Source organism: Bombina bombina, chromosome 3 (assembly GCF_027579735.1).
Source record: "Bombina bombina isolate aBomBom1 chromosome 3, aBomBom1.pri, whole genome shotgun sequence".
Lineage (NCBI taxonomy): Eukaryota > Metazoa > Chordata > Amphibia > Anura > Bombinatoridae > Bombina > Bombina bombina.
In genome coordinates this window covers 445,253,598-445,276,506 of record NC_069501.1, presented here as the reverse complement: position 1 = coordinate 445,276,506, position 22,909 = coordinate 445,253,598, and the positions used below count along the sequence as shown (strand labels likewise).

General features: G+C 36.9%; 1 protein-coding gene across 4 annotated transcripts in view; it reads left to right on the top strand.

Moving 5' to 3' along the window:
* The window catches only part of PHTF1 (putative homeodomain transcription factor 1), a 383,975-nt gene extending 361,340 nt beyond the window's left edge, over positions 1-22,635 (top strand). For all 4 annotated transcript variants that reach the window (XM_053706659.1, XM_053706661.1, XM_053706660.1 and 1 more), the window contains exon 19: positions 19,349-22,635. The gene's annotated coding sequence lies outside the window, so the exon portion shown is untranslated. The remainder of the gene's footprint in view (positions 1-19,348) is intronic.
* Positions 22,636-22,909: the final 274 nt, after the last annotated feature.

The window sequence follows — 22,909 nt, the reverse complement described above, 5'->3', positions numbered from 1 at the left end:
CGGTTTTAGGGGTACATAGGTAGTTTATGGGTGTTAGTGTACTTTAAGGGTACAGTAGTTAAGAGCTTTATAAACCGGCGTTAGCCAGAAAGCTCTTAACTCCTGCTATTTTCAGGCCGCTGGAATTTTGTCATTAGAGCTCTAAAGCTCACTTCAGAAACGACTCTAAATACCCGGCGTTAGAAAGATCCCATTGAAAAAGATTAGGATACGCAAATGGCGTAGGGGGATCTGCGGTATGGAAAAGTCGCGGCTGAAAGTGAGCGTTAGACCCTTTAATCACTGACTCCAAATACCACGGGGGCGGCCAAAACCAGGCGTTAGGAGCCTCTAACGCTGGTTTTGACGGCTACCGCCGAACTCCAAATCTAGGCCTTAGTTTCTAGCTTAAAGATCCACTGTACTTCAACATCTAGTAGCTTTTTATATCTTTCCCCACCTCTCTTATTTATAGGGATATAGCCAATAGCTTGAAGCTTAGGGGCTTTGTTGTTCTCTACATGGAGGTTAAATGTTTGGCCACCGGAGTTTTGGGGGGGTCTTTTTCAATGGATGTGAGGTGCTCACGTATCCTGTCTTTCAGGTTCCTACTTGTAGAACCTGTGTATTGTTTACCACAGATTCTGCATGTGATTACATAAATGACATATTTTGAACAACAGTCTAGCCTATATTTTATATTATGCTTAGAGTTATTGGCTGTTGATACACATGTGTCTCCTATTTTGCAATGTGTACATACATTGCAGTGTCTTCCACATTGAAAGAAACCCTTTCTGGCCTAGCCATGTCTCCTTAGTTTGAGATTCAGAAATTGTACACATGCTTAATCAAACGGCTTCCAATAGTAGCCACTTTTTTAGGTTATAAATTTAATTCCCCTTATTCCAAAATAGCCTTACATTCTTGATCAAGAGTTAGAATGCCAAGATTTTTGTTTATTATACTTTTAATCTTTCCAAACTGGTTACTAAAATGTGTAATAAACTTGATGTCATATGAAGATACTATCTTGTCACTTTTTGGGTCACTTTTTTTGTTTTTCTTTTGACTTTTTAAAAGTTTCAGTCTATCCATACCTCTAACTTTTTGTCTGAGGTTAAATAGACTTTCCTTTTTGTACCCTCTTTCTTCTAGCCTTTTGATCAAATCTAGAGAGTGTTTATCATAATCTTGTATGTCAGTGCATATTCTCCTTATTCTGATCAATTGACCTTTGGGGATACCTGTTTTTAAATGTTTAGAGTGACAGGAGTCGGCTCTTAAAATTGTGTTTCCTGCAATTTTTTTCATGTATAGTTCTGTGTGTATCTTGCCCTTATCCCCTTTTAGCTGAATATCAAGGTACTCTATAGTCTGTTTGTTATAGTCTGTTTGTTAAGCTGTTATGTAAATTTTAGGTTTACTGTGTTATCATTCAAATAGTGTACAAAGTTGTTAGCTTGTTCTTCAGTTCCTGACCATATTATTAATAGGTTGTCAATATATCTTAAATACATATTTATATCAAATAGTGTACAAAGTTGTTAGCTTGTTCTTCAGTTCCTGACCATATTATTAATAGGTTGTCAATATATCTTAAATAAATATTTATAAGGTGGCTAAATATATTGTTTTCTCCATATATATATATGTTGACTCGTACCACCCTAAAAATAAATTTGCGTATGAGGGGGCGAATTTCGCCCCCATTGCCGGTCCGCATATCTGATGGTAATAGTGCGAGTCAAACATAAAAAAGTTACGTGTCAACAAAAATCTCAAAACTTCTAACACAAATTCTATCAGTTCCTCTGGGAAATCACTTTTTAGCTGGAGATGATATTTAACTGCTTTGATTCCCAGATCATGGGGGATGCAGGAATAAAGTGAAGACATATCTATAGTTAACCAGCTAAAAGATGAGTCCCAGGGTTGTTTGTCTACTTTGTTTATTACATGGGTAGTATCTTTTACAAAGCTAGGGATAGTTTGGACAAAGGGCTGGAGAATGTTATCCAGCCATTTTCCAAGGTGTTCACTCATGGCCCCCACTCCTGAAACAATTGGATGTCCTTGTGGGGACTCCAAGTTCTTATCAACATATAAATATTCACAGATTTTTTTATCTAGGATACCAAGATGCTCACCCCAGTCCAATAGTTTTTTTAAATCTAATTGGAAACTTTGTAAAGGGTTTGTTGGAAGTTTTTTATATGTAGTTACATCATTTAGTTGTCTCTTTGCTTCCTGATAGTAGTTTATGGTGTTCTGGATTACAATTGACCCTCCCTTATCCGCTGTGGTGATTGTGATGTTTTTATTGTTTGCTAAAGACTGTAGGGCTTCTCTTTGTTTGTATGTGAGATTAGATCTATATTTAGATTTGTGTTGTTGCTCAGCGGGCTTAAGTCGTTGATGTAATTCAACAAGATCATGTGTCTTTTTCCTGGAACATATCAATGTAATTATTGCGTGAATGTATAGGATAAAAGGTACTTTTAGTTCTTAAATGTTTATTTACAGTCTTGTGTGTGTTGATGTCAGATATTTCTCTTACAGAGCTTATTGTAAGGTCCTCTAATATTTGTCCTGTTATAGCATCCTGGAAGTCTAGACCAACCTCTTCATTAGTAATTCTGGGTTGTAATGAGGTGGTTCTTAAACTCTCATTTAAAACTACCAGTAACATTGGATATATAAGTATGACTAGTAGTGCTAGAGATGGTTTGTGTACTCTCATCAAATTGTTGTGACATGTAGTTGGATTGGTGACTCTCATTAGGCTGAATGGATAGCAGACTCTCTTCGTTCCCAACTGTTGTTGTTGAAGTATGTCTCATAGAACTACCAATTGTATTTATTCTAGCAAAGTGCTTTTTCAGCACGATGCTTCTCACAAAACGATTTACGTCCGTAATGGTGCGAAACAAGTCAAAGTTTGAGGATGGCGCAAAGCAAGTCCCTTTTCCAAAACTTCTACTTCTTGTTTATTAAGCACCGGATTAGAAAGGTTCACTATGGTGCATATCTTTTCACAGTTGTTTTTGTTCTCTTCTGTTGCTTGCCCGACTTTTTTGACTGCTTCTTTGGGTGATTTCTTCTTCTCTAGGAGTGATAGGTTCTCTGTTGCCCATATTTTCTAGGGGTTTTTGGTCTTGCTCCTAGTTGTTCCAAATCGCTTTGTACATCACTACCATCCAGATGAGTGTTAGCTGCATCAGAAGAGATCGATATTGGAGTTGATGTTTAATGTATATCAATAAATGATTCTATCACTATTTTACACAAGTGCTGTGCATAGTGTTGTATCCTAGCCTATAATGCTTTAAATATTTTCATCGATATACCAGCTTTTGGGGTTCTTTCCTTCCTTTTTGTTTTATACATTTATATAGACTTATTATAGTGTATTAACCTTATGATGACATCAATAGAGAGTTTTACCCAATGTTTACTGTCCCTTTAAGATATGCAACAGACTTTTTGAAAGATATGTCACTGGACTGCAAAACGATTCAGGTTTTGCAAACAAAATTAAGCTGTAAATGCTTTTAACACTTATTTTGTATGTATTTTTTGCAATGAATATACTTTTCATGCATAAAAAAATTATAATGTAACTTTAATTCTGCTTAGAAAATAGTAGATTTGGGGTGGTTATGATTTTATTTTCAGTTTTATATGAGGCATTTAAGGGACTTTGCTGAAAAGAAAGAAATATATATTATGCAGTTATAAAAGGCTTTAGTAACAGAAAGTCGCAGTTTCACCGCTAGTAATATCCATGTATAATATTTCACTCGGTGATCGTGAGTGAAATATTATAAATATTACAAACTCAATACAAATTGACAAATATTAAGAGGGCGCTAAAAAAAGCTTAAGATATCACAAATACCAGTACTTTTAAAAAAAGCCAGTAGTTAAATAACAATTGCAGAAACAAAAAAATATATTATATTTCAAAATACATTTATTTAGCAAATACATATAAGACATTTGGAACGTCTCCCTTAAAAATCTAATTCAGATCTTTATATATAGACAATTACGACTTTTAAAACGATTGCAAATATGAATGCAAATGTAAAATAGTGTTAGTGCTAGTAAAAATCCTTAATAGTAAAACAATTTTAGTTATACATGTAAAATGTTAAGCGCTGAAATGTTGTTTAGTAAGGGAGTGTTACTAAAGCTCACCACCTTTGAACCACTTTTAGGGTTCTGCAATATTGCATTTGTAAATATACAGATTCTTCGTCCAAATTGAATGTCTTTTACGTATAGGCGGACAGGTTTTTTATTTTTTATTTTAAAAGTCTTTCGTGTCAAAATGTGACTATATTAATATTTCTTTAGACCACAAAAGGATACGTCTCTTAGTAGAGATTTTCCATATATGACAGTAAGTCACAGAAAGAGAAGGTAGGCGTTGGGTAAACTTTACCTTAATATAATGACAAATGTCCCACAGGTCCAAATGGATTGTGTTACCTGTGTGAGCTATGCTCCGTACTTCGGCTTTCCCCACGGCTCTTTCCACGCTGCTATTAGCGTCTTACTCAGGTCGTCTGTTTGCGCTCATGTGACTTCCTTGTTTACGTCATGGTTACGGAGTTCTCCGTGCAACGGCTTTAAATTTCTCACCCGTAGGTGCAGTAGTTGCAGTGTAAAAGCCTTGTGTGGTTAGGAAACTCCAAATGTAAGGTGTTAGAAGAGACTTACTTGCACTTAGTGCTAATAGCACACAAGTATCACCATTGTTGAAAAAATAACCCGGGTTATAGTGCATGTGTCCATAAATTATAATGCTTTTGCCTTTCACCATCAACGCGTTTCACCCTATAATGGGCTTTATCAAGATAAGTTATAGGCATAGGCGGACATCCATTTAAAGGTCTTGGTAATTTATTATTGGTCCAGTTAAATGGCAATTATAAAGGTGGTATGCTGAAATCGATCATCTTATCTGCATAGTGATGTTTTAAGGTGGTATTCTCTGCTTGATGTTAACATGTACTGTATATACAAAGTGTAATACAATCTCATATACCAAATATATCAAGTGCATAATTATTTTAAAAGGGATGTTTTATTACACATTCTGAAATATTATTCTTCATAAGCTTTTGTGTATGTTATATTGCAAGGTAATTTTAAATTTTACAACTTTTCACTTTATCCAAATAGAAATGATGACAAGTCAAGCTCTGAATTTAGACCTCTAGGAAATAATGTATAAAATTTATATATTAGTTCGGCTTCTTTAATGAGCAATTTTTTCTCAATATCTCCACCTCTCCAGTTTCTTTAACCTTGAATATACCCCAAAATTTTAGGTCACTGATCCCCCCTTGGGTACATCCTGAAAGTGTTTATATAGATGTGTTTTGTCTATTTTGTTGTCAATACAGCATAAGTGTTCTCGAATTCTGTCTCGTAAACACCTTTTTGTTTCTCCAATATATATTAAATTGCATGTGCATTGTAGTGCATAGATTATGTTTTTGTGTGCACCTAATAAGATCCTTAATTATATATTCCTCGTTTGTGTTGGGAATTATGATTTATTTTTTTTCTTTATACTGTGTTGGCACACTTTACACATGTAACATGGGTAAAAACCAGTGATTTTATTACCTTTTAAGTCATTATCTTTCCAGATTTTGCTTTTCTTATTCTGTCTGAGGTCACTTGGAGCTAGAATTGATTTTAGTTTGTTTGCCCTTCTAAATACAAAATTTGGTTTCGGAGTTAATAGATCATCTAATAGTGGGTCTGCTTTAAGTAGATGCCAATGTTTTTTAATAATCTTCCTAATGACCCCATGATCTGCATTGAAGTCTGTGATAAATGGAATTTTATTACTTCCATAGTTGTTTCTGTGTTTTCAAATGGTTGCTTTTTATTTTTATATTCTAAAAGTGTCTTTCTTTCAGTTTGTTTTGCTTTAGAGACTGCTCTATTAATAGTCTCTTCTTTGTAACCCCTTACATTGAATTTCTCTATGAGAGTGATTGCTTGATTTTCAAAATCTTCTACTCTCAAGCAATTTTTTCTTATTCGTGTGCATTGCCCCATAGGTATGTTTTCTTTCCACCTATTGAGGTGGCAACTATCTGCATGAATATAATTGTTGGAGTCTACCTCCTTAAAATGTGTCTTTGTCTGTATTTTATCTCCCACCACCATAATCTCCAAGTCCAGAAATGATACAGCTTCTTTACTGAACTTGTGGGTGAAAAACAGACCTTTATTATTTGTGTTCATATCATCAAACAGTTTCACTAAATCATCCTCAGGACCTCTCCAAATTAACAGGAGGTCATCAATATACCTCTTGTAGCGTACGAGGTTTGCACCATAGCTATTTGTAGAGAAAAAATGATCTTCTCAATCTCCCATAAAGAGATTGGCATAGCAAGGTGCAAACCTCATAACCATAGCTGTTCCCTCTATTTATATGAAATATTTCCCTTCAAATGCAAAATAATTATTCTCTAGAATGAAGCTTATACTTTTAAGAATAAAGTCCCTTTGTATTTTAGACATCTCTGGGTCCCTTTTTAGATATTTCTCAACTGATTTCAATCACATCTTATGGTTTATTATGGTATAAAGTGACGTAATATCACAAGTGGCTATAATCATATCTCTTTCCCATACCAAATGTTCTATTATATTTAAAACCTGGGTAGAGTATTTTAAATAAGAATCTAAACTTTTGACATGCTTCTGGAGAAATGTGTCCACATATTGGGAAAGGTTGGCGGACATTGAATTAATGCCAGATATTATTGGTCTCCCCGGTGGATTATTGAGATCTTTATGTATTTTGGGTAGGAAATAGAAGATTTTTTTTTTCTGAATGAAAAGGAACTTATGTTCCTTTTCATTCAGAATTCCACTGGTTTTATGGTCACACTTTCATTTCTTTGTAAATCTGTTATTATATTTCTTTCCTTTTTATTCAAGTTATGTTTTACATATTGAGATGGACGACTTTTCCTAATGTCTTGTAATACCAGTTTTTCCAAAGTCTCTATATTTAGCAAAAGTTGGATTGAATCTGGACTTGGGTTTGAGATCTGTATGTTGATAATTATTCGCTTGGGTGGTACTGTTTCTAATGTTTACGGATAATGGTTGTTTCATAAAGAACCGTTTAATCGCTAAATTCCTTACAAATTTTTTAACATGTGTGTATGGAATTTACTCATCCTTACAGTAGGTTCAAAATTCTTTCCTCTTCCTCTTTTAATTGTACTTTACTTATATTAAAAATCCCTTGTATTGGATTTTTTATCTCCATCTTTTTGGATTGTTTTCTGATTCCCTTTCCTCTCTTTCCTCTAGGGCAATCCAAAAAGATGGACATAAAAAATCTAATACAAGGGATTTTTAATATAAGTAAAGTAAAATTAAAAGAGGAAGAGGAAAGAATTTTATCCTTAGGGCTCTCATTTGCACCTACTGTATGGATGAGTAAATTCCATACCTACATACATGTTAAAAAATTAGTAAGGAATTTAGCGATTAAACGTTTCTTTATGAAACAACCATTAGAGAGGCAGATATCAGTAAACATTAGAAACAGTACTACCCAAGCAAATAATTATCAACACACAGATCTCAAACCAAGTCCAGATTCAATCCAACTTTTGCTAAAGGTAGTAATGTAGAGACTTTCCAAAAACTGGTATTACAAGACATTAGGAAAAGTCGTCTATCTAAATATGTAAAACATAACTTGAATAAAAAGGAAAGAAATATAATAACAGATTTACAAAGAAATGAGAGTGTGACCATAAAACCAGTGGACAAGGGGGGGGGGGGGAATAGTTGTCATGGACACCGAAAAATATCTAAGTGATGCATATAGACTGCTGAATGATTATAAAACTTATAAAAAAAACTGGACCTTAACCCCACCAACAAATTTCTAAATAAATTAAATAAAATGTTATTAGAGGGAAAGAAGATGGGAGTTCTGAATGAAAAGGAACATAAATTCTTAACACCTAATTTTCAAAGGATTCCCATCTTCTATTTCCTACCCAAAATACATAAAGATCTCAATAATCCACCGGGGAGACCAATAATATCTGGCATTAATTCAATGTCCACCAACCTTTCCTAATATGTGGATACATTTCTCCAGAACCATGTAAAAAGTTTAGATTCTTATTTAAAAGACTCTACCCAGGTTTTAAATATAATAAAAAATTTGGTATCGGAAAGATATATGATTATAGCCACTTGTGACGTTACGTCACTTTATACCATAATAAACCATAAGATGGGATTGAAATCAGTTGAGAAATATCTAAAAAGGGACCCAGAGATGTCTAAAATGCAAAGGGACTTTATTCTTAAAAGTATAAGCTTCATTCTAGAGAATAATTATTTTGCATTCGAAGGGAAGTATTTCCTACAAATAGAGGGAACAGCTATGGGTACAAGGTTTGCACCTAGCTATGCCAATCTCTTTATGGGAGATTGGGAAGATACATTTTTTCCTCTACAAACAGCTTTGGTGCAAACCTTGTACTCTACAAGAGGTATATTGATGAACTCCTGTTAATTTGGAGAGGTCCTGAGGATGAATTAGTGAAACTCTTTGATGATATGAACACAAATAATAAAGGTCTGTTTTTCGCCCATAAGTTCAGTAAAGAAGCTGTATCATTTCTGGACTTTGGAGATTATGGTGGTGGGAGATAAAATAGAAATGAAGACATATTTTAAGTAGGTAGACTCCAACAATTGTATCCATAATTGTATTTAGAAGGGCAAAAAAACTAAAATCAATTCTAGCTCCAAGTGACCTCAGACAAATTAAGAAAAGCAAAATCTGGAAAGATAATTATTTAAAAGGTAATAAAATCACTGTTTTTTTTACCCATATTACACGTGTAAAGCGTGCCAACACAGTATAAAGAAAAAAAGTATCATAATTTCCAACACAAACGAGGAATATATAATTAAAGATCTTATTAGGTGCACACAAAAACATAATCCATGCACTACAATGCACATGCAATTTAATATATATTGGAGAAACAAATAGGTGTTTACAAGACAGAATTAGAGAACACTTATGCTGTATTGACAACAAAATAGACAAAACACATCTATATAAACACTTTCAGGATGTACACAAGGGGAGAATCAGTGACCTAAATGTCTGGGGTATATTCAAGGTTAAAGAACACTGGAGAGGTGGAGATATTGAGAAAAAGTTGCTCATTAAAGAAGCCAAACTAATATATAAATTTGATACATTATTTCCTAGAGGTCTAAATTCAGAGCTTGACTTGTCACCATTTCTATTTGAATAAAGTGAAAAGTTGTAGAATTTAAATTTACCTTGCAATATAACATGCACAAAAGCTTATGAAGCATATTATTTAAGACTGTGTAATAAAACATCCCTTTTAAGATGATTATACACTTGATATATTTGGTATATGAGATTGTATGACACTTTGTATATACAGTACATGTTAACACCAGGCAGAGAATACCACCTTAAAACATCACTATGCAGAGATTTCAGCATGCCACCTTTATAATTGCCATTTAAGAACCGGACCAATAAAAAAATGACCAAGACCTTTAAATGGATGTCCGCCTATGCCTATAAACTATCTTGATAAAGCCCATTATAGGGTGAAACGCATTGATGGTGAAAGGAAAAAGCATTATACTTTATGGACACATGCACTATATGAACTCTCCGTAACCCAGGTTATTATTTCAACACTGGTGATACTTGCGTGCTATTAGCACTAAGTGCAAGTAAGTCTCTTCTAACACCTTACATTTGGAGTTTCCTAATCCCACAAGGCTTTTACACTGCACCTACGGGTGAGAAATTTAAAGCCGCTGCATGGAGAACTCCGTAACTGTGACGTAAACAAGGAAGTCACATGAGGGCAAACAGACGACCGGAGTAAGACGCTAATAGCAGCGTGGAAAGAGCTGTGGGAAAAGCCGAAGTACGGAGCATAACTCACACAGGTAACTCAATCCATTTGGACCTGTGGGACATTTGTCATTATATTAAGGTAAAGTTTACCCAACACCTACCTTCTCTTTCTGTGACTTACTGTCATATATGGAAAATCTCTACTAAGAGACTTATCCTTTTGTGGTCTAAAGAAATATTAATATAGTCACCTTTTGACAAGAAAGACTTTTAAAAAAAAAAAAAATGTCCGCCTATACGTAAAAGACATTCAATTTGGACGAAAAATCTGTATATTTACAAATGCAATATTGCAGAACCCTAAAAGTGGCTCAAAGGTGGTGAGCTTTAGTAACGCTCCCTTACTAAACCACATTTCAGCGCTTAACATTTTACATGTATAACTACATGGGGCACTTTCATTCATCAAAGTTTAGAAAGCAGCCATTTTGATTAAAAACTTACCTTTGCTTTTTTCACAGCCAAAGCAGCTTCCCCCACCCGGAGATCCTCTCTTCACACGTCATCAATGACTAATCCAGCTTCCTCCAATCACGGCATGGCCTCAGGCAATGACTACCCTGGGGGGAAAGCCGTGATTGAAGGAAGCTGGATTAGTCATTGATGGCGTGTGAAGAGAGGATCTCCATGTTGGGGAAGCTGCTCTGGCTGTGCAAAGAAGAGAGGTAAGTTTCTCCAACATAGGTGTGTCCGGTCCACGGCGTCATCCTTACTTGTGGGATATTCTCTTCCCCAACAGGAAATGGCAAAGAGCCCAGCAAAGCTGGTCACATGATCCCTCCTAGGCTCCGCCTACCCCAGTCATTCTCTTTGCCGTTGTACAGGCAACATCTCCACGGAGATGGCTTAGAGTTTTTTAGTGTTTAACTGTAGTTTTTATTATTCAATCAAGAGTTTGTTATTTTAAAATAGTGCTGGTATGTACTATTTACTCAGAAACAGAAAAGAGATGAAGATTTCTGTTTGTATGAGGAAAATGATTTTAGCAACCGTCACTAAAATCCATGGCTGTTCCACACAGGACTGTTGAGAGCAATTAACTTCAGTTGGGGGGAACAGTGAGCAGTCTCTTGCTGCTTGAGGTATGACACATTCTAACAAGACGATGTAATGCTGGAAGCTGTCATTTTCCCCTATGGGATCCGGTAAGCCATGTTTATTAAGATCGTAAATAAGGGCTTCACAAGGGCTTATTAAGACTGTAGACTTTTTCTGGGCTAAATCGATTCATTATTAACACATATTTAGCCTTGAGGAATCATTTTATCTGGGTATTTTGATATAATAATATCGGCAGGCACTGTTTTAGACACCTTATTCTTTAGGGGCTTTCCCTAATCATAGGCAGAGCCTCATTTTCGCGCCGGTGTTGCGCACTTGTTTTTGAGAGGCATGACATGCAGTCGCATGTGAGAGGAGCTCTGATACTTAGAAAAGACTTTCTGAAGGCGTCATTTGGTATCGTATTCCCCTTTGGGCTTGGTTGGGTCTCAGCAAAGCAGATACCAGGGACTGTACAGGGGTTAAAGTTAAAAACGGCTCCGGTTCCGTTATTTTAAGGGTTAAAGCTTCCAAATTTGGTGTGCAATACTTTTAAGGCTTTAAGACACTGTGGTGAAAATTTGGTGAATTTTGAACAATTCCTTCATGTTTTTTCGCAATTGCAGTAATAAAGTGTGTTCAGTTTAAAATTTAAAGTGACAGTAACGGTTTTATTTTAAAACGTTTTTTGTACTTTGTTATCAAGTTTATGCCTGTTTAACATGTCTGAACTACCAGATAGACTGTGTTCTGAATGTGGGGAAGCCAGAATTCCTATTCATTTAAATAAATGTGATTTATGTGACAATGACAATGATGCCCCAAGATGATTCCTCAAGTGAGGGGAGTAAGCATGGTACTGCATCATTCCCTCCTTCGTCTACACTAGTCTTGCCCACTCAGGAGGCCCCTAGTACATCTAGCGCGCCAATACTCCTTACTATGCAACAATTAACGGCTGTAATGGATAATTCTGTCAAAAACATTTTAGCCAAAATGAACACTTACCAGCGTAAGCGTGACTGCTCTGTTTTAGATACTGAAGAGCATGACGACGCTGATAATAATGGTTCTGAAGGGCCCCTAACCCAGTCTGATGGGGCCAGGGAGGTTTTGTCTGAGGGAGAAATTACTGATTCAGGGAACATTTCTCAACAAGCTGAACCTGATATGATTACGTTTAAATTTAAGTTGGAACATCTCCGCATTCTGCTCAAGGAGGTATTATCCACTCTGGATGATTGTGACAAGTTGGTCATCCCAGAGAAACTATGTAAAATGGACAAGTTCCTAGAGGTCCCGGGGCTCCCAGAAGCTTTTCCTATACCCAAGCGGGTGGCGGACATTGTTAATAAAGAATGGGAAAGGCCCGGTATTCCTTTCGTCCCTCCCCCCATATTTAAAAAATTGTTTCCTATGGTCGACCCCAGAAAGGACTTATGGCAGACAGTCCCCAAGGTCGAGGGAGCGGTTTCCACTTTAAACAAACGCACCACTATACCCATAGAGGATAGTTGTGCTTTCAAAGATCCTATGGATAAAAAATTAGAAGGTTTGCTTAAAAAGATGTTTGTTCAGCAGGGTTACCTTCTACAACCAATTTCATGCATTGTCCCTGTAGCTACAGCCGCATGTTTCTGGTTCGATGAGCTGATAAAGGCGGTCGATAGTGATTCTCCTCCTTATGAGGAGATTATGGACAGAATCAATGCTCTCAAATTGGCTAATTCTTTCACCCTAGACGCCACTTTGCAATTGGCTAGGTTAGCGGCTAAGAATTCAGGTTTTGCTATTGTGGCGCGCAGAGCGCTTTGGTTGAAATCTTGGTCAGCTGATGCGTCTTCCAAGAACAAGCTACTTAACATTCCTTTCAAGGGGAAAACGCTGTTTGGCCCTGACTTGAAAGAGATTATCTCTGATATCACTGGGGGTAAGGGCCATGCCCTTCCTCAGGATCGGCCTTTCAAGGCAAAAAATAAACCTAATTTTCGTCCCTTTCGTAGAAACGGACCAGCCCAAAGTGCTACGTCCTCTAAGCAAGAGGGTAATACTTCTCAAGCCAAGCCAGCTTGGAGACCAATGCAAGGCTGGAACAAGGGAAAGCAGGCCAAGAAACCTGCCACTGCTACCAAGACAGCATGAAATGTTTGCCCCCGATCCGGGACCGGATCTGGTGGGGGGCAGACTATCTCTCTTCGCTCAGGCTTGGGCAAGAGATGTTCTGGATCCTTGGGCGCTAGAAATAGTCTCCCAAGGTTATCTTCTGGAATTCAAGGGGCTTCCCCCAAGGGGGAGGTTCCACAGGTCTCAGTTGTCTTCAGACCACATAAAAAGACAGGCATTCTTACATTGTGTAGAAGACCTGTTAAAAATGGGAGTGATTCATCCTGTTCCATTAAGAGAACAAGGGATGGGGTTCTACTCCAATCTGTTCATAGTTCCCAAAAAAGAGGGAACGTTCAGACCAATCTTAGATCTCAAGATCTTAAACAAGTTTCTCAAGGTTCCATCATTCAAGATGGAAACCATTCGTACTATTCTTCCTTCCATCCAGGAAGGTCAATTCATGACCACAGTGGATTTAAAGGATGCGTATCTACATATTCCTATCCACAAGGAACATCATCGGTTCCTAAGGTTCGCATTCCTGGACAAGCATTACCAGTTCGTGGCACTTCCTTTCGGATTAGCCACTGCTCCAAGGATTTTCACAAAGGTACTAGGGTCCCTTCTAGCTGTGCTAAGACCAAGGGGCATTGCTGTAGTACCTTACTTGGACGACATTCTGATTCAAGCGTCGTCCCTTCCTCTAGCAAAGGCTCACACGGACATTGTCCTGGCCTTTCTCAGATCTCACGGATGGAAAGTGAACGTGGAAAAGAGTTCTCTATCTCCGTCAACAAGGGTTCCCTTCTTGGGAACAATAATAGACTCCTTAGAAATGAGGATTTTTCTGACAGAGGCCAGAAAAACAAAACTTCTAGACTCTTGTCGGATACTTCATTCCGTTCCTCTTCCTTCCATAGCGCAGTGCATGGAAGTGATCGGTTTGATGGTAGCGGCAATGGACATAGTTCCTTTTGCGCGCATTCATCTAAGACCATTACAACTGTGCATGCTCAGTCAGTGGAATGGGGACTATACAGACTTGTCTCCGAAGATACAAGTAAATCAGAGGACCAGAGACTCACTCCGTTGGTGGCTGTCCCTAGACAACCTGTCACAAGGGATGACATTCCGCAGACCAGAGTGGGTCATTGTCACGACCGACGCCAGTCTGATGGGCTGGGGCGCGGTCTGGGGATCCCTGAAAGCTCAGGGTCTTTGGTCTCGGGAAGAATCTCTTCTACCGATAAATATTCTGGAACTGAGAGCGATATTCAATGCTCTCAAGGCTTGGCCTCAGCTAGCGAGGGCCAAGTTCATACGGTTTCAATCAGACAACATGACAACTGTTGCGTACATCAACCATCAGGGGGGAACAAGGAGTTCCCTGGCGATGGAAGAAGTGACCAAAATCATTCTATGGGCGGAGTCTCACTCCTGCCACCTGTCTGCTATCCACATCCCAGGAGTGGAAAATTGGGAAGCGGATTTTCTGAGTCGTCAGACTTTGCATCCGGGGGAGTGGGAACTCCATCCGGAAATCTTTGCCCAAGTCACTCAGCTGTGGGGCATTCCAGACATGGATCTGATGGCCTCTCGTCAGAACTTCAAAGTTCCTTGCTACGGGTCCAGATCCAGGGATCCCAAGGCGGCTCTAGTGGATGCACTAGTAGCACCTTGGACCTTCAAACTAGCTTATGTGTTCCCGCCGTTTCCTCTCATCCCCAGGCTGGTAGCCAGGATCAACCAGGAGAGGGCGTCGGTGATCTTGATAGCTCCTGCGTGGCCACGCAGGACTTGGTATGCAGATCTGGTGAATATGTCATCGGCTCCACCTTGGAAGCTACCTTTGAGACGAGACCTTCTTGTTCAGGGTCCGTTCGAACATCCGAATCTGGTTTCACTCCAGCTGACTGCTTGGAGATTGAACGCTTGATTTTATCAAAGCGAGGGTTCTCAGATTCTGTTATTGATACTCTTATTCAGGCCAGAAAGCCTGTAACTAGAAAGATTTACCACAAAATTTGGAAAAAATATATCTGTTGGTGTGAATCTAAAGGATTCCCTTGGGACAAGGTTAAGATTCCTAAGATTCTATCCTTCCTTCAAGAAGGATTGGAAAAAGGATTATCTGCAAGTTCCCTGAAGGGACAGATTTCTGCCTTGTCTGTGTTACTTCACAAAAAGCTGGCAGCTGTGCCAGATGTTCAAGCCTTTGTTCAGGCTCTGGTTAGAATCAAGCCTGTTTACAAACCTTTGACTCCTCCTTGGAGTCTCAATTTAGTTCTTTCAGTTCTTCAGGGGGTTCCGTTTGAACCCTTACATTCCGTTGATATTAAGTTATTATCTTGGAAAGTTTTGTTTTTGGTTGCAATTTCTTCTGCTAGAAGAGTTTCAGAATTATCTGCTCTGCAGTGTTCTCCTCCTTATCTGGTGTTCCATGCAGATAAGGTGGTTTTGCGTACTAAACCTGGTTTTCTTCCAAAAGTTGTTTCTAACAAAAACATTAACCAGGAGATTATCGTACCTTCTCTGTGTCCGAAACCAGTTTCAAAGAAGGAACGTTTGTTGCACAATTTGGATGTTGTTCGCGCTCTAAAATTCTATTTAGATGCTACAAAGGATTTTAGACAAACATCTTCCTTGTTTGTTGTTTATTCCGGTAAAAGGAGAGGTCAAAAAGCAACTTCTACCTCTCTCTCCTTTTGGATTAAAAGCATCATCAGATTGGCTTACGAGACTGCCGGACGGCAGCCTCCCGAAAGAATCACGGCTCATTCCACTAGGGCTGTGGCTTCCACATGGGCCTTCAAGAACGAGGCTTCTGTTGATCAGATATGTAGGGCAGCGACTTGGTCTTCACTGCACACTTTTACCAAATTTTACAAGTTTGATACTTTTGCTTCTTCTGAGGCTATTTTTGGGAGAAAGGTTTTGCAAGCCGTGGTGCCTTCCATTTAGGTGACCTGATTTGCTCCCTCCCTTCATCCGTGTCCTAAAGCTTTGGTATTGGTTCCCACAAGTAAGGATGACGCCGTGGACCGGACACACCTATGTTGGAGAAAACAGAATTTATGTTTACCTGATAAATTACTTTCTCCAACGGTGTGTCCGGTCCACGGCCCGCCCTGGTTTTTTAATCAGGTCTGATAATTTATTTTCTTTAACTACAGTCACCACGGTACCATATGGTTTCTCCTATGCAAATATTCCTCCTTAACGTCGGTCGAATGACTGGGGTAGGCGGAGCCTAGGAGGGATCATGTGACCAGCTTTGCTGGGCTCTTTGCCATTTCCTGTTGGGGAAGAGAATATCCCACAAGTAAGGATGACGCCGTGGACCGGACACACCGTTGGAGAAAGTAATTTATCAGGTAAACATAAATTCTGTTTTTTAATCAAAACGGCTGCTTTGTAAACTTTGATGAATGAAAGTGCCCCTGTTTGTAATAGTATTTTTTAAAAAACGGGCTTTCATTCATCAAGGTTTACCTTCACTTTAAGGATTTTTACTAGCACTAGCACTATTTTAAGTTTGCATTTATATTTGCAATCGTTTTAAAAAAGTCATAATTGTATAAAGATCTGAATTAGATTTTTATGGGAGACGTCGCCAATTTCTTATATGTATTTGATAAATAAATGTATTTTGAAATATAATAATTTTTTTTGTTTCTGCAATCATATATTTACCTTTAAAGTGTTTCTTCAATTGTTATTTAACTACTGGCTTTTTTAAAAGTACTGGTATTTGTGATATCTTAAGCTTTTGTTAGCGCCCTCTTAATAATCGTCAATTTGTATCTAATCATATATATTACACAACTTAGAGGAAGCTGTGTTTTTAAGAGGGGTGTGATATCTGTCTGGCTAGCACAGTACTAGTAATCCATTACTAAACTCAATACCATTGCAGTCTATAAGCCACAGTCTGCTCCGGTCAACATCCGAGTTATACAATAGATGAGTGCAAATACATAAAGTGCATAGTTCTTACTACGCCAGAAAAAGAATTGGATCCTAAGATGAGGCCCCACATCCGCTGTTTCACCATTCACCTACAGGCTCCATGACTGTAAGCAGAATGTTCCATGCTGCGGCATCATCATCCTCTTTCAATGAAACCAATTGGTGGCTCGTATGTTACTCAAACAGGAAACCTATCCAGAGTGGAAGGCATCAACTGCGCTACACTCGATGAGTACTCATAAAACAAAAATAGATATAGATGAGCACCAGTCGTAGATATAAAAAAAACACTTTTATTCTTCAAAATATTAAAAGTCCCAAAAATGTGAAAATACAATCTAAAATCAAGCAGACAGTATGGCGGTGCCAAGAAACACAACAACAGCTGACGCGTTTTGTCTCACCGCCGTACTCTAAGCTGCAGCTATATGTGTAATCCAGAAAAAATTAATTGTTAAGAGGTCTGAAGACTTTGCAAGACATTTTGTATGTTTATACCTACAAGTTAAGTTCTCAAAAATAATCATCTCAATCAAATAATAATATATAGAAGTATTTCATTATTATAAATTGTTGAAAGGGTTTCCATGCTTTTTAACATTTGATTCTACTCATAAAATCTGGCATTAATGTTTCTTTGTCAGTGAGTTTCCTCGGTTTTTATTGCAAAAAAATCTGATATGTTTGTGTCATGTGTGAGCTGGATTTGTGTTGTGTATTTAGTCTGATACTGAATTTAAAAGGACACTGATGCAGAAACACTATATTCCAGGATACAGCAACATGCAGAGCAAAATATTGCTGTATCGATAGATAGATAGATAGATAGATAGATAGATAGATAGATAGATAGATAGATAGATAGATAGGGATGGATAGATAGATTAAGATACAGTAGATAGGTAGATAAATGTAGAGAGATAGGTAGATAGATAGGTGTAGGTAGATAGATAGATAGATAGATAGATAGATAGATAGATAGATAGATAGGGATGGATAGATAGATTAAGATACAGTAGATAGGTAGATAAATGTAGAGAGATAGGTAGATAGATAGGTGTAGATAGATAGATAGATAGATAGATAGATAGATAGATAGGGATGGATAGATAGATTAAGATACAGTAGATAGGTAGATAAATGTAGAGAGATAGGTAGATAGATAGGTGTAGGTAGATAGATAGATAGATAGATAGATAGATAGGTGTAGATAGATAGGTGTAGATATATAGATAGGTGTAGATAGATAGATAGGTGTAGATAGATGAAGAGGTGTAGATGGATAGATTGATAGATGTAGAGAGATAGATAGATAGATAAGGATAGATAGATAGGGATGGATAGATAGATGAAGATACAGTAGATAGGTAGATAAATGTAGAGAGATAGGTAGATAGATAGGTGTAGGTAGATAGATAGATAGATAGATAGATAGATAGATAGGTGTAGAAAGATAGATAGGTGTAGAAAGATAGATAGGGATAGATAGGTGTAGATAGATGGAGAGGTGTAGATGGATAGATTGATAGATGTAGAGAGATAGATAGATAAGGATGGGTAGATAGATAGATGTAGAGAGATATTTAGGTGTAGATAGATAGATATATAGATAGGTGTAGATAGATGGATAGATAGGTGTAGATAGATGGAGAGGTGTAGATGGATAGATAGATCGATAGATAGATGTAGAGAGATAGGTGTAGATAGATAGATAGATAGATAGATAGATAGATAGATAGATAGATAGATAGGTGTAGATACTGTAGATAGATAGATATAAAATGTAATTTAAACTTTTTTTACCAAATAAAAAAGGCACCTACATGGTCACCAAATTTCATACAGATTTCTGCAGCAGGTTAATGTTTGACTAATCATTTTCATTGTTAATAGTTGGGGTAAACAACCCTGTCTTGAATATTTATTAAATCCAAAATGAATCAATTTCCTTCAAATGTTTTGCATTTCCGGTCAGTGAGGTTTCCCACAAAACTGCCAACATTTCAGAGAAATATGTTTACACATTGTCTGGCAAACGTAGCTATAACATTTATTTGTTTATTAAAGCATATTATTTTTAAACGCTGTTTAATCTGTAATCCTAAAACAAAATTCGTATACATCTTTCCCAGTCTCTACGCTATTCCGAGCATGTTTTTCTTTTGTAGAAATGATTTCTTAACCTAGATGTGTTACAGTGTTGATTTACCATCGCTCACTGCGGGATAGATAAATCCTTTCCTTTTGTTTTCTTCACAGTTGTGGAAGATTAAACCATGAAAGAGAAAGCTGCACATTGCAGTGTATTCAGTATTCATTCTATGGGACTCTTCACAAGGCCGAAATAGCTTTTCATGGACACGGCGCTTGTGTGCAAATGTACAGATCCTGCTATGCAAGCTGCACCGAGCCTGAAAAACTCTACTTCCAAAAGAGAGCATTTAAATCTATAGAGGCAATATTTGTCTGATGCAAAAAAATAATGAAAAATAGACTTTTGCCAGCTACATCTTTATATTTTGTATAGCAATAATGCAACTGTGAATATATTTATTTGAAGGTTGAGATAATTATATTTTATAACAGAATATACTGAATGTTTTTATGGAGAAAACCCATTTTGAAGCCGTTACAGCATCTTAAAGTGCATGAGGATTTTAATATATTTTGGAAGAATCATATGTACTTTCCAGCCAATAATATAGAGGTTTGGCATATAGGAGGCAGAAATGGCCGTCTCTGGATTGTAAGCTCTGTGGGACAGAATCTGCTTGTTTTTCAGCTCATTAGATATCAGTTGGTTTTGTAACTTGAATATGAAAATGACAAATGTATTAAACATGTACACAGTGCTGTTAAAGGGACATAAGTGTATAAAGAAATAAATGCAGTAATGTTTTATAAGCATGAAATAATAAATTCCACTGTGTTTAACACCTGCAAAGAGTTACAATCCGCTCTAGAGCAGCAGCGCACTACTGGGTCTTAAAGGGACACTGAACCCAAATTTTTTATTTCTTGATTCAGATAGAGCATGCAATTTTAAAGGGCCATAATACCCAAATGTTTAAACACTTGGAAGTGATGCAGCATAGCTGTAAAAAGCTGACTAGAAAATATCTCCTGAACATCTCTATGTAAAAAAGAAAGATATTTTACCTCAAAAGTTCCTCAGTAGCTACATCCCATTGTAAAGGATTTCTAAGCAGCATTTTAGTGTGTCTGTCCTGGGACAGCTTAAGGAATGAGCCTTGTGCACTCTCATATTATTTCCCTATTCAGCTTACTATGAAATCTCATGAGAGTTAAGTCAAATCTCATGAGATCACAGTAAAAGAGTTCATGACCTCAGCACTGCTGATGCTGATTGGCTGCTGTTCATTTCTACATTTTTTATTTTTTTTTTACCTGCAGCTGAGTATAACTTTTTACACAGAACTTACTCTGCTGAGCTGAGGAGATTGTGAGGTAAAATATCTTCCTTTTTTACATAGAGATGCTCAGGTGATATTTTACTGTCAGATTTTAACAGTTATACTGCATCAGTTTCAAGTGATTTAGCATATGAGTATTATGTCCCTTTAAGCAACTTTCTAATTTACTCCTATTATCAAAGTTTCTTCATTCTCTTGGTATGTTTATTTGAAAAGCAAGAATGTAAGTTTAGATGCCGGCCCACCAATAAAGTAAGTTTAGATGCCTTGCTGATTGGGCAGCACCAATAAACAAGTGCTGTCCATGGTTCTGAACCATAAATTTGCTGCCTCCTTAGCTTAGATGCCTTCTTTTTCAAATAAAGATAGCAAGAGAACAAAGAAAAATTGATAATAGAAGTAAGAAGTAAGTTAGAAAGTTGCTTAAAATTGCATGATCTATCTGAATCATAAAAGAAAAAATTTGGGTTCAGTTTCCCTTTAACTGAATCCACCAGGGAGCCAATAATCAGAGACATAAGTATGTATGCACCAGCTAGCTCCCAGTAGTGCGTTATTGCTCCTATACCTACCTAGGTATGGTTTTCAACAAAAGATACCAAGAGAACAAATTAAATTTGATAACAGAATTAAAGGAACACTAAACCCATTTTTTTCATGATTTAGGTAGAGAATACAATTTTAAACAACATTCCATTTTACTTCTATTATCTAATTTGTTTCATTCTTTAGATATTCTTTGTTGAAGAAATAGCAATGCACATGGATGAGCCAATCATACGAGGCATCTATGTGCAGCCACCAATCAGCAGCTACCAAGCCTATCTAGATATGCTTTTCAGTAAAGTATATAAAGAGAATGAAGCAAATTAGATAATAGAAGTACATTAGAAAGTTGTTAAAAATTGCATACTCTTTCTAAATCATGTAAGAAAATGTTTGAGTTTCATGCCCCTTTAAACTGAAAAGTCTTTTAAAATTGCATGCTCTGTCTGAACCATAAAAGTTTCATTTTCACTTTTAAAGGAACAATAAGCGCCTTGAGATTTTATATAAAATGTTTAGTAATCCGTAATGAATCAAATTTGCAATATACTTTTATTATTCATTTTGCCCCATTTTCATGTAATTTAGCTCTAAAAAAATGAGGATTTTCATATACTTAGAACTTAAAATGCAGCCTGGTGACTTATCAGGATAGCTCTGCTACAAATACGTCTGTAATTGGCTTTAACTGATAAGAACTGCAAAACAATGACATTTCTTTTACTAACATTATGACCATGGCTAGCCTTGTTAACTGCAAATTAAAGCCCTGATTGGCTCCTCCAAAATAAGGAAAATGGTGGGTGGAGTTTTGCTACTGATAAATAATTGCAGTAAATGAGATGTTAAAAACATTAAGATTTTGGCTTTTTTGTTATCCTACAATAGCACAACAGAAATAAATTGTAATTACAAGGTGTTAACTGTCCCTTTAAGCTAAAGAATATCATCTGCTCAGGGAAGTGTGGTTATTTAAAGGGACAGGAAACCCCACATTTTCTTTCATGATTTGGATAGAACATACAATTTAAAACAACTTTCCAATTTACTTCTATTATCTAATTTGCTTCATTATTTTGTTATACTTTGCTAAAGGAGCAGCATTTGTACTACTGGCAGCTAGCTGAACATATCTAGTTAGCCAATCACAGGAGACAAATGTGTGCAGGCACCAATCAGCAGCAGCTCACACTAGTGTAGGATATGTGTGTATTCATTTTTAACACGGGATACCAAGAGAACGAAGCACATTTGAAAACAGAAGTGGATTTCAAAGTGTCCTAAAATTACATGCTCTATCTGAATCATCCAAATTTAATTTAGACTTTCTTTTCCCTTTAAATATATGCAATTTGTTTTACTGTGCAAAAGAACAGACACGTGTTTTTCTGGATATCTCCCAGCACTAATATGATTGTCATTGGATGTTATCGGTGAGGAGACGCCCACTCTTTTGCTTGGCTGTATGATTGTAAACCAGCATGAGAACACAAGAGCTAAATAGTTATATTGCATTGATATAACAGGGAATATGTTTTGTATTAAATGTAAACTTGCATTGTGTTATGTCTGATTCCAGTTTATTGCATAATGCAACAGACGTCAAAAAGAAGGTTTATAATTTACATTATATTGAACGTTTTATAACTGATACGCACACAGTGTTGATAATTTACTATGCATAGCATATGTTATTAGTGACAAAAATTAATCCTAATTGCAAACTAAAGTATGACTATGTAGCGGCTGGTATCACCAGAGAAACTGGAGTGAATAACCATACTCATATGCTGCATAGTGATTGGTTGATATGTGCATGTTTAACATTCAAAAAATTAAT